Here is an 8,836-nt window from a genome sequence, read left to right on the forward strand (position 1 = left end):
ACTGCCACATTCGAGTTGAAAGGACACATATTAACTGCACTGAAGGACATCCCATTTTTCGGGAAAGATCATGAGGATGCTTTTAAGCATCTAGATGAAGTCAACGACATTCCAGATTACTTCAATGTCCCAAATGTCAACAGAAACACAGTCTTTCTTAGGATGCTTCCCATCACTTTCAAAGGAGCTGCTAAGGAGTGGTTAAAAGCACTCCCACCGGGTACAATTACCACTTGGGCTCAAATGCGTGAGCAATTCCTAGACCAGTTTTGCCCGCCGTCCAAGATAGCCAAACTCAAGAAGGCAATATCCAACTTTGAGCAACAGCCGGGGGAGTCATTATACGAAGCATGGGAGCGGTACAAGGGCTTGCTCAGAAATTGCCCTCAGCATGATCTAAATGTGCAACAAGAGATGTCAATCTTTTATGATGGGGTCAACGTTATGACAAGACAACTCCTTGATTCTCAAGGACCTTTAACAAAGAAAAATCCAAGGGAGGTCAAGGAGCTAATTGAAGAATTCGCGAAGCACTCTCACGAATACCACAACCCTAGGCAAGATGGAATCAAAGGCGATGGAGGGGCCCAAACTGAAGAAATAGCAGCTGTAATGGCCATGCTGAATAATATGGATCGAAGGATAACACAAATGGACCAGTCAATATATGCCATAAGAGTGGGTTGCAAGAGATGTAGTGGTCCACACTTGACCAAGGACTGCAATTTAGATGAGTTTGGGAACAGAAAAGCTCAAGTGTGCTACTCTAGTGGGGATAAGTTTTATGAGGACTGGAGGAAACCGAAGAAGGAGTGGCTGCCATATGAAGAGTATAAGAAGCAAAAAGAAGAGAAGTATAGGCAGACAGGTCGAGGCTTTTATCAAAAGGAGCAGTCACCAGCCGAGAAGAAACCCGACCTAGAGTCCATTTTGATGAAGTTTATGGAAGCTTCGGAAAAGAGACACGATGCCACTGATTCTGCTATTATGGAACAAAAAACCTTAATAAAGAATCAGCAAGCCTCCATCCATAACCTTGAAGTACAATTTGGTCAACTAGCCACTCTGGTTCATGAAAAATTGTCCCCGAAGAATCCCAGAGTAAAGACACAATCTCACGTAATGGCCATCGATACTGAAGAAGAAGCAATCTCTGAGTTCCTGGAGGCATTAGAAGAAGAACCACAGCAGCCGGATCCAAAACCCAAGAAGTCAAAGTTCGAAAGTGAAAAAGTTGCTGAAACAGCTTCGCCACGACGTGGCACTCCTCTGGCCACGACGTGGCGCATGTCTGATCAAAAAGTCTTTGACCCCATTCCAGTTTATCAGCCACCGTTGCCATTTCCACCCCGAGTTGCACTTAGTCTACTGGAGAAGGATCATTTAGAGTTTGTAAAGCATGTGAAGGGGATCCCGATTAATACTCCCTTTGTTGAGTCCTTATCCAAAACTCCCGAGAGTCAGAAATTACTGCAAGATTTGATAGACACTCGAAGACAATTAAAGAAGCAATCAAAGGTGGTTCTAAGTGAACAAACCTTAAAAGCCGTGTTGGGAGAGACACTAGAAAAGATGGGAGATCCTGGACGCCTCACTCTTCCGTGTGAGTTTGGTAATAAAATCAAGGTTAATGCTTTAGCCGATTCTGGGGCTAGCATTAATTTGATTCCCTTTTCATTTTATCAAAAATTAGAAATTCAGAAGATGAAGGCTACAAAAATGAAGATTCACATGGCGAATCGTTCAGTGACACAACCCCGGGGCATCGTGGAGGATATTTTGGTGAAAATTGGAAAATTCGTTTTTCCAATAGACTTTGTAGTTTTGGATATGAAGGAAGATCCCAATGTTCCAATAATCCTTGGTCGTCCATTGCTTAACACTGCTGGAGCTCTTATTGATATTCGTGAGTCTAAGCTCACTTTGAGGGTTGGAGATGAACAAGAAGTTTTTGGAATACAAGATGACTTCCAAGAGGATAAAGAAGAGGTGTTCACAATTAATGAAGACAATGAACTAGAAGAACGGGAAAAGCTTATGGAAGAAGAGATCAAGGCAGTTCATTAAGTCAAAAGAACAAAATCGAGGGCATCTGTTCCATATTTGATTGAAGTCATAGCTTACAAGAGTCCGCCTTCTTGGGTGAGCAAAGAGGATGAGGAGATGACAAGTGATGAAGAGGAGGTCACTTCAAGAGTGACAAAGCCGGTGGTGAAAGAGGAGGAGGATGCTATAGGGTGCAAGGAAGAACCCAAGGGCACAAAACGCAAGCTTGAAGAAGAGGGTAAAGCTAAAAAGGAGAATTCAAAGAAGGCATATAAAAGGCGAGTTCAAGCTTACAAGAGGCGATTCAAGGAACAAAAGATCTTAGTGGTGGACTCTTCAGAAGATTCAACGTAGAAGGCACGGAGTCTAACTCAAGACTCTAAGAAAAAGAAGCGCTTCTCGGGAGGCAACCCGAGCTTGGTTTGCATTTTCTTTTCTTTTTAGTTTTTAATTAGGAAGATAACAACTCATCATCCAATAACTGATACTTAGCAAAGAATTAGCTGTGGGAACTTTAATTAATAAATGAGATGCAAAGTAGATAGTTAAAATGTATGATTTAAAAAAAAAATTGCAATCAGGCATTTGCCACGTCGTGGGCTAATACAGCCACGTCGTGGTAAAAAATGAAATCATGAGAACAGATGACAGTTTTAAAGTCCACGACGTGGGCATAGCCAGCCACGACGTGGCCTTTAAAAAAGTCACGGGGGGACCATTTCCTTAAAACCCGTTGACCAACATTCTCATTCCCATATGCTACTGCCGCACGAACGGGAACAAAGTCCCCACGGCCAAGTTCTTAATTTGCTTCCAATTTCCTTGCAAGTTCTTGTCAATTAACTCTACTTGGTATGTGTTCTACTCATTAATTGTAGTTAGTTCTTACAATTTTAAACTTTCATGGTTAGGGTTTATGTGATTCACGAAATTGATTGAAACTAGTTGTTGATTCTAGGTTGCATATCCCTTAAATGTCCATAGGAACAAACCCCAAGCATTAATTTTGGTAGAAATCGCATACAAAATGACCGATCCACATACAGGGTTCGACTGCGGTCCACGACGTGGTGAGCCTGGCCACGTCGTGACTTCTGGCAGACAGTTTAAATTCTTTTAATATTTTGGATGTTTGCTGCTTTGGTTTGATTTTGTATGCAGAAATGGGACCACGAAGAGCTATTCTACAGGAGGAAAACCCGATTGATGTGGCGAGTATACATCCCTTATATCAGTTTCCTCAAAACATTCCCCGACCATTGTTAACTACTTATGAGAATCGGCTGGGATGGCTGTACAATAGGGAATTTGCGATAGCCCCAATTATCGATTGGGGATGGCTCGGTGGTGTGGGAATGGTTGCTGAGTTGGAACGCTATTGGTCGAAAACATATGTAGGAGATCAATTTTCTTTCACTTGTCACGGGTGGAGGAATTTGTTTGCCATTCAAGAACCCGTATACCGGGAATTATCGGTGGAGTTTTTCTCTACCATATGCTTCGAGGAACGCACCATTGATTTTACCTACAACCGGGAACTTGTGTTTCGTTTGGGTGGTGTTTATAGAGAGTGTAGTCTTCGGGAATTCGCTTGGCGTATGGGGCTTTATACCGAAGTGGAGACTCAATCTCCGTTTTTCATACCGTTCTTGCTTGGATGCGTTCGGGATTTTAATCCCGGTATTATGGATGTTCAGTTCTGGCGGGGTATTTCTAGCCATGAGTACAATACTCGTGACTCGAGTCACAAATTCGGAATCCTGTTTTCCGATTTTTACATCGCCTGATCACTTTTTCAATAAATCACAAGCATCATGGTGATAAAGTCCCCATTCAGAATTTGTTTTATTTGTGGAATCTTATTACCCCGGGAGTTTGCTGTGATTTACCGTATATGTTGGCGAGGTTCATGGGGAAGAAAGCGGCCAATTCTAGGCCCGGGAGTCCGATTAGGGGGGGGGGGGGCATTTGGTTACTCGCCTTGCTAGGTCATATCATATTTTGACCCATGACTTTGTGAGGAATCTTACTCGATTCCCGGACACCGATTTGACCATTCAAGTCTTAGGAGTTATGCGGGCAGTGGTGAATGTCGGGGGTCGTTTTGTTATACCGCCGATAGATGAGGAGCAAGAGGAGGCGCAGCCAGGGCAGCAACCACCAGCCAGACCACGGCGTCGGAATGTGCGAGCTAGAGGTGATGTCGAGAGAGAGCGTGCTACTTCACAGTATGTACAGGGAGTGCCCACCGACCCTTTTTAGAGCCGGGTGGGAACTTATTTGGATAACCTCCGGGGGCATTCCATTTATCATACCCAGCTTACTGAGGGTATTTATTCGCATTTGGGTGTGACCCGACCACCTTCTATGCCACCACATTATCCTTATTTTCCGACATGGGAGGAGCTTTGGCATCCGCAGAATGACGGGGCAGGACCAAATGGAGCGCAGGACCAAGGAGATGATGATTGATTTTCTTTTCTTTTCCTTTTATTTTGTTTTGTTTTAAGTAGTTTTTTTTATGTTTGAATTTGGTTTGTAATGTAAAACTTTCTTGAACTATGATGTTACTCTTTTATTTCTTTTGGGTTGTTCCATTTTCCAGATTAGCATTGGAATTCTAAGGAGCATATAAGGTTAACTCTAGAGTCGTGTTTGTCTAGTCAAGTCAAGGAAGCTTAGAGTCGTGAATTGGAACCCACAATTCAAGATAAGTGTGGGGTACGTTAGTAAGAGAGAGGTTATAGTTGGGAAGTATATTTACATAGAAGCGTCTTAAACCATTTAGCCATTGGTCAAGTTGCTAGAGTGCATGAAAGAAATAAGGCATTTTTGCTGATGTCCAGTTTCCACGACGTGGAATCCTTACGCCACGTCGTGGCGCTCATGAACTTTGAAGAAATCAAGCAGCCTGTTGTTCGCGCTTTCATCTCATATCACGACGTGGTGCTCTTTGCCACGACGTGTCTCAGTTTTTCCTTTCCCACATTTCTACTTACTAGCACCCACTTTGAAGAATTGAAGTTTCGAGTCATGTTCGTGGTTTATTTACATATTCACCCAGTTCTACACTGAGTTTCTATTTTTGGAGATCCATATTCAGGATGTACGTTTTCCACACTTTTGGAGATGCTCACGCCACTATCCCAGGGGAGTCTGTTCCTTTTTCTCCCTTTTCTTTAATTTTGATTTATTTTTATGCATACAATGAGGGCATTGTATGAAATAAGTGTGGGGTAGGGGTAGAAAAAGTAAATTGCTAGATAATCATAGAATTTGATAGTAAAATTGAAAATTTTTAATAATTGAATCTAGTAATAATAATTTGAATTGTAATTGCTAGTGTTATGTGGGATGATCCGATGAAAGTTCAAATGTTTAGTTGAGCCAATACACGTTATAGTGCATTTGTGGCCTCCCTTATTTTAGTGAAATCATGGAACAAAAACATAACCCCGCTTGGTTTGAGGGATGCAATATGTTTAGCAGCCTAAACCTGAAATGTATCCAGGAAAATTATTATCATTAACCAATAAAGGTTGAGGTTGAGCGCCTCTGCTTAAGCATGTAGGTTTTGAGTGAAAAAAGTGAGGTACGTGTAAAAAAAAAAAAAGAGAATTACGAGTAAAGTTTGAAGAATTTTGGAGCAAATAAAGTGAAGATCAAAAGATCAAAATTCCAAGAAATTTCAAAAAGTTGAAGATACCAAAGATCAAACAACAAAGGTGGTGAATTCAAAGAAATCAAAGATCAAATGTCAAAGAAGTGAAGAATTCCAAAAGAGCTCCATAGTGGTATCATAGATTGTAATTCTAGATTATGTATGCTTAGGTTGCTCAACTAAAAATACCTTGAGGATAAGGAGGTTTTCTGCGGATGGATTCGGAGGGTTGCATAAAATGAGCATTGTTCGGAAAAAGTGGGCGACTGTTTATGAAGATTGTGAGTATTTAAAGTATGGGGGGGGGGGGGGGGTACTTTAGGAAAATTTTAGACACAAATGCATGCGTTGAGGTCTTGGCATAATGGCTGAGCTAGAGTTGGATTGTTCTATGTGGTGTTAGTAATTAAGAGTTAAGTTTAAATTTGCTTGAGGGCAAGCAAAGCCTAAGTGTGGGGTATTTTGATATTGCCATATTTATACCTATTTTAGGCAATAATTAAGTACATTTTTATTAATAAGTTGATAATATGTTTAGAATAATGGTACTTATGACTTTAAATTGTTATTTTCAGTCAATTAAAAGGATTTTCGAAGAGAGGGACTAAAAGTGACAATATGTGGAACATGGGAGACTTGAAAGACAAGAAAAGAATAAATCCACGAAAGCTACTGAATTCACGACGTGGCAAAGTCGGCCACGACATGGCATGAGGGTTCTAGAAGATAAAGATCGCAATTCGGAGGATTCCTTGCCCGGTACGGATAACTTGAAGCCCACGACATGGCCTGGATAGCCACGGCGTGGCGCGGGTTTTTGGAGTTTATTTAAGTGTTCCTGATTATTACGAAAAGAAGAACCTTTTGGGCCGAAGGAAAGAGTTCCAGGAGACGATTCGGAGCGCAAGAAAGGGTCTGGAAGAAGGTTTTCAACACCAAAAAGAATAAAGGTCTATATTTTAGTTAATTAAGAACATGTTTTCTGTTGATTCAATTTGTGTTGGTTTATTAGTTGCTAGGATGAGCAGCTGAATCTAGCTACTCTTGTTTAGCTAGATGAAGCTTCCAGCTTATGAATAGCTCAATTTTTATGGATTAAGTTTGGTTGGTAAAAATTGCTTGTGTTTGATTTGTATAACCTAGCATGCTATTGTTTGTTTCTCTAATTGCTTGATTGCATGTTCTGTGTAGCTTAGTGACCATTAACTGCATGAACTTGTTTACCTAATGATTTAGTGAACATTGAATTGTTAGAGCTAGGATTGAACAATCTTAGTTAGTAATTAGAGTAAATAAGCTTAGCTGTGCTAGAGAACGTGTATTGTGACCATAATTGCGTTTATATTACAAATCTTACATAACATATTTACATTCATAATTAGTTCTGTGTTTAATTATGTGTGAACATACATGGTTTGACATGAATTGGTTAATTATTGGTAAAGTTAGAACTAAATTACTAATACAACTAAAAACCAACTTAATAATCCGTAATCATTAGCTAAGCCATAAGGAAGAAGTGGATTCAAACTAAACAAGAGTGTGTTTTTACTTATTGAATTTGATTTAAGTTCATCTAATCATGTAAAATCAGATAAAACCCCTTTTAAACTTGTTAATAATTAGGTTGATTTAATAGTAAGTAAATTAATTAGAACACCGTTCCCTGTGATCGACACCCGACTTACCCAAGCTATACTGTAATCTGACTAGGTACACTGCCTATAAGTGCATAGTTAGTTAAGTTTGTTAGGTTATAAATATTAAAATTAGTGGGTACTTTTGTGCACATCAACTGCCACTACCCAAGGTGGTAGTGGGAGGTGCCCGACCTAGTGGAACCCTAATGGACCTAAAAACTTAATTTTGGACTTAGTTGGCTTATGTTTGGGTTAAAAGCCCTAATTAGGGTTTAGAAAACCCTAATTTTAGAAAATGTTGGTTTGGACCTATCGGGACTCGCGTTTGGACCAGCGGATAGATGTATGGCTTATGCCAATTACACTATATGATTTACCTAGCAGATTGAGGGACTTAATGGATTTAGTCCTTAATGGGTTAAGTAAGAAACACTTAACCCCAATCGTCATTTCATGTGAAAACCCTAATTGTGTTGGGTTTGAGTTGGGCCTAGATGTTTGGACTATTTATGGGCCATCCAAGAACAAGTATATGGACTAGAATATTTGGATTCGGCTTTAGGATAAGGCCCATTAGACAGGCTTGGGCCCAACTGGGAAAATTGGGCCATGGATGGGCCATAACTGGACCTTGATGATTATGAGATATTGGACCATTGGATTGCCAAGTATTTGGACCAGAACAAATGGTTGGGTCTTAAGGTTAGAACATATGAGGGGTTTGGGCCTAATTTGGAAAATTGGGCCATAGTTGGGCGTTGGTTGACTATTGATATTTTTGCCCTTCAGAATATGAGTTGGACCTTGGTCTTGGACCAAGCTATGTTAGGGGTAAATGGTCCTTTTACCCCAAGTGTGTATTGTAGGGTTATGCATTGGAAACTCATATGGTTAATTGGGTTTTATTTTGATGTTGACAGTCTAGGGATCTGTCAGCTAGTAGCCATAGATTTATTTGTGAGATTCCAACAGTGCAAGGTGAGTCCTATTCCAGTAGGAACGAGTCTAAGGCACCAATGCCAGCCCGTGTAGTTTATATGTTCTTGATAGGAACATGGAGTGTGGGCGGGGCCCGTATCTCATTATTACTAGAGTATAGATATCAGTCAGATTGTTGGTTTGCTATACTTGTTGTCCGTGTGATACTTGTATGTGTTTGTTTATGTATGTGAGTGTGGGCGGGGCCCTTATCTCATTATTATTCAAGTGTGGGCGGGCCCCGTATCTCATGATTGGTTGAGTGTGGGCGGGGCCCGTATCTCATTATTATTCGAGCGTGGGCGGGCTCCGTAACTCATGATTGGTTGAGTGTGGGCGGGGCCCATATCTCTTAGTCAGCAGAGTGTGAGCGGGGCTCGTATCTCCTAGTCAGCGGAGTGTGGGCGGGGCCCGTATCTCCTAGTCAGCGGGGTGTGGATAGGCCCGTATCTCCTAGTCAGCGGAGTGTGGGCGGGGATCGTATCTCCTAGTTAACGGAGTATGGGCGGGG

The 8,836-nt window shown here is 41.1% G+C and overlaps 1 non-coding gene across 1 annotated transcript; it reads right to left on the bottom strand.

Moving 5' to 3' along the window:
- Positions 1–291: 291 nt before the first annotated feature.
- Positions 292–398, bottom strand: LOC128131432 (small nucleolar RNA R71). Its single transcript, XR_008229348.1, has one exon. It is a non-coding gene; the product is annotated as a small nucleolar RNA R71 (small nucleolar RNA).
- Positions 399–8,836: the final 8,438 nt, after the last annotated feature.

Source organism: Lactuca sativa, chromosome 1 (genome assembly GCF_002870075.4).
Source record: "Lactuca sativa cultivar Salinas chromosome 1, Lsat_Salinas_v11, whole genome shotgun sequence".
NCBI lineage: Eukaryota > Viridiplantae > Streptophyta > Magnoliopsida > Asterales > Asteraceae > Lactuca > Lactuca sativa.